The sequence below is a fragment of the Rhincodon typus genome, chromosome 22, assembly GCF_021869965.1.
Source record: "Rhincodon typus isolate 14 chromosome 22, sRhiTyp1.1, whole genome shotgun sequence".
NCBI lineage: Eukaryota > Metazoa > Chordata > Chondrichthyes > Orectolobiformes > Rhincodontidae > Rhincodon > Rhincodon typus.
Genome location: NC_063353.1, coordinates 2,596,420 through 2,600,900, shown reverse-complemented (window position 1 = coordinate 2,600,900; position 4,481 = coordinate 2,596,420).

The following is a 4,481-nucleotide window of genomic DNA, read 5'->3' as shown; positions in this document are numbered from 1 at the left end:
ACTGTTAGCAGAATGTTTAAATGCAATTATGTTGATACGAAGTGGAAGTTTCTCTTATAACTATTGAATATACTAATATACTGAAGCACAGTGCATTACCTGTCAGACACCAAACAGTATGTTTATATTGTTTTTTTTCTTTCTTTCAATCAACCACCCATTTTACCTTTCCTTCTGATCTGTTTCTGCTTTATGGATTGCCTCGTTGGGACAAACCCGTTGGCTTTCAAAATTCAGAGCCAATTGTGAAGAACGGCAGGCCTGCAACATCGCACAGTATGCACTCCTTTCTCCACCAGTACACGGGCTCTTTCAAAAAGCCCCCACTGCGGAGACCCCATAGCGTGATTGGTGGGAGCCTCGGCTCTTTCATTTCCATGCCCAGGAATGGTGGTGGTAGACTAGGTGATTACCAAGAGATTGTCTGTCTGTCTGTCTGTACAGTTTTGTTACACCTTAATGTTTTGCACAGTATTGAGTTGTTTTGTGCATGAGGTAGTTTGTTATCTTTTTTATTTTTAATGCATATATTTACTGTAAATTATTGTAAATATTTTCTGCATGATTTTTGTTATTTCTTTACAAAGTCTAACTTCCTGTCTTCCAGGTGAGTGCTAGTAAAATGAAAGAGTGATATGTATCTGTTAGGATAGCAGATGTATAACTGTATATTGCAATTTAAGGTTGACTCATCCGCAAAGGTACTTTCTTTCATTAACCAAAAAATGTCTTTATGAAGTGAACTTGAAATTGATTGGAGTTAAAGCTGACTTCCAAAATTTAGCAAGCACACTATCTGTTTGTCTCTGGTTGAATCTAGAAAGAACCTAATTTGTAAATGTCAATATTTTCAAAATATTTTACAATAATGTATTCTAAAGATTGTACTATTGCAGACTTACAATAGGAATCCAGTAAGTGAACTTCTTGGCTGGATTTATTTTTGCATGAACCTTTTGGCAAATGCTCTAATAAAAGCCTGCTTTCAAAGGCACTCTTGTAAGGGGAAGAAAACTGATCGTAAGTTATATAACTGTTCATAGGCTTTGAATGTTGTGCACATTAATTTCATAGGTAGGATTGAGAAGTTTGTAATAAAATGTAAATATTTAGCAGTATTAATATCTATCATGACCTGGCACAATATAGATGTGTGCTGAAAAGTGGCAAGTAACATTTGTGGCAAGTGATGGCAATGACCATCTCCAACAAGAGAGAATGAGACAAGCCATATAAATACTCTGGCTACAAGAGCAGATCAGAGGCTCAGAATTCTGAGGCAATTTAGAAGGGACCTGAGGGGCAACTTTTCCAATAGAGGGTAGTGCTTATATGGAATGAGCTGCCAGAGGAAGTGATAGAAGCAAGCACAATTACCTTTTTAAGAGAAACATTTGGACAGGTACATGGATCGGAAAGGTTTGAGGGATATGGGCCAAATGCAGGCAAATGGGACTAGTTCAGTTTGGGAAACCTAGTCAGCATGGTTGAGTTGGGCCAAAGGATCTGTTTCCATGCTATATAATTCTATCTCCCATCTCCCCAGTCTGTCCTCTATCTATAAGGCACAAGCCTGGAGTGTCATGGACTACCCTGATGAGTACAGCTCCAACAACTCTCAAGAAGTTTGACACCATCCAGGACAAAGCAGCCAGATGGCACCTTCAATATTCACTCACTTCGCCAACGTGCAGAGTGACGCAGTGTGCATCATCTACAGAATGTCCTGCAGTAACTCACCAAGACTCCTCTGACAGCACCTTTGAAATCCACAACCTCTACCACCTAGAAGGGCAAGGGCAGCAGATGCTTGGCAACACTACCACATGTGCGTTCACTTCTGAGCCACATATAATCCTGATTGTGGATTATTATCACTGTTCCTTCAATGTTGATGGATCAAAATCTTAGAACGCCCCCCCAAATGGCACTCTGGGCCTCCCTGTACCACACGGACTGCAGCAGTTTAAGAAGATGGCTCTCACACCATCTTCTCCTGGGCAATTAAGAATGGGTAGTAAATGCTGGCCTAACCAGAACGCCCACATCCCTTTTTTTTTAAAACTTTCTATTTAGTGAGGAAGAACAAAAACCACACCTGCTATAATCACCACCTAAATCTAGTGGGAAGATCTTTCGACCCATTGCGCCACCTCTTTAATTACATAAGTGTCCGCAGTTGAATGCTTCTAATGGAGTGACCAAAATCATATAATCTTTTCTGGTATAAACCATTTGAACTGCTATTTCTCGTGAAATATCATTACTGTGAATTATGGAAAATAGTGTTATTCTGTCCTGCTGCTTATTAAACTTCTGGTCTAAAGATATGAGTTAGAAAGCTAAAAGTAGAGTTAACAATATTTTTCACCCAGAATCTGGCGCGAATCTGGAATTGTGTCCCCAAACAGGTTATTGAGTGAGAAATTGTCATAACATTTCAGCAGTATTTAAATATTCACTTGTGTTACCATAGCCTCTAGGCTATGAGCCAAGAGCTGGAAAATAGATTTGGTGTAGAGACTGTTGAAGACAAAATGGGTTGACTGGCAGTAAATATCTATATGTCAGCCCAAACCTGAACCTCCATGAGATGCTGAGTGCTATCAGTAGCAGTAGGATTACATTCAACTGCAATTTGTAACCCTATGGACCAGCATCATTTCCCTCATTCTTTCGTTACGTTAAGTCAGGGCACCAGGCATAGCTAAATAGGAGACCCCAGTCTGGTGAAACTACGATACAGCACTGCTTCCTTTCGAGACAGTTAAAGCAGTATGCTATGGACGAAGCTAAGCAATCCCACAACGAAAGGATCAGAGCAAAGGACTACAATCCAGTCATGAATTATCGTAGACAACAAATGTGAGGAGGAGCCACAGTGACTACGGAATCCAGTGTGCCTCTGCAAAATGCCAGGCTGAAATAGTTACAATCATCATCAGCCAGAAGTCCCAAGTGCATCATCCATCTTGCCGTCCTCCTGATATCTCATCAGGTGCCAATCATCTGCCAATTTAGTCTATTCCACAAGTGGAACAGCTGAGGTCACTGAATATATCTAAGATCCTGACAAAATTCTGGCTGCGTACTTTTAGTTCCAGAACTAGCCTCGTCCTAAGCCAAACTTTTCCAGGACAGCTGCATCAATAGAAAATTGCTCAGTGTACTCTCAGTCATAAGCAAAGTGATGGAAGGTGTTAACAGTGCTGTCAAGTAATGCTTAGTCACCAGTAACCTGCTCACTAATGCTTATTTTGAGTTCCACCAGGACAGTTGAGTACAGCCTAGGTCCAAAAAGGCTGAATTCCAGAGATGAGGGTGATGATTCCCCTAATGTGGCATCAAGGAATCCAAACAAAATTGATATCATGACCTGACATGGGAGCAATCCTTAGATTATTATCTTGCAGTCTTGTAATCTTAATTCCTGCCTCCACATGATGCTTTTTATAATCCTCAATTATTTTTAGACCTAAAGTTGTCAAAAATAAGTTTTTAATTTGTTTATTTTCAGTTTGTTCATTGAACACTTCCTTCTAACTCCTCCTTACCTCATGGAGTGTATTTATTTGTGCTGTAACTATCCTGTTTTAAAATTTCTTGCTCCTGATCCATGTACCTATTTTCTGACATGTCTATGCATTTTATTTATTTGGGGGTGCTATTTTAATGTAGCCCAGCATTACTTTAATCTTTATCCTTTTTTTTTGTTTTTACATTGAATTCAACAATTTTATGATTATTTCCCAAAGTTTTTATTGCTCCCTGCTCATTTGTACACTTCCTTGAACTCAAATGGGCAATGCTGTCCCAAACCAATTCAGTTTTGGCCTCTAGAAGATCCTGGATTTTCGTCGCCCCACCACTGATGGTCATTGTTTCAGCTGCAAAGGCGCTAAGTTTGGGATCCTCTCCATCTCTATGCCTTTTTTTACTTCATTTATAATAACTCTTAAAGCCTACCTCTTTCCAACTGTTTAGCCATCTGCTGTAATGTTTCCTATGTGACCCGTCTAATTTTGTTTCATACTTTTAGGACATTTATTAGATATAGGACATTATATAACTAAGTAGCTGGGCTAGAAACATACTGACTTAGGAAGTAGTTCGTGTATTTAATTGAAACTAATTAGTGAAGTAATTTTGTGCCGCCATAATGGAAAATAGCATATATATCTTTCATAATTAGTTTGTGTTAATTTCTGGAAGAATCGGCAACAAAATATTGTTTGAATTATAAAAGAAATCTTGCTTCAATTGCCTTTATCTTGCCTACGTGCTGTTGTTGTTTTTATTGTTGTGGTGTTGAGTTAAAACAGATATCCAGAAAATAGAGATAGTAGGAACTGCCGATGCTGGAGAATCTGAGACAACCAGATGTACAGCTGGATGAACACAGTAGGCCAAGCAGCATCAGAGGAGCAGGAAAGCTGACGTTTCGGGCCTAGACCCTTCTTCAGAAATGGGGGAGGGGAAGG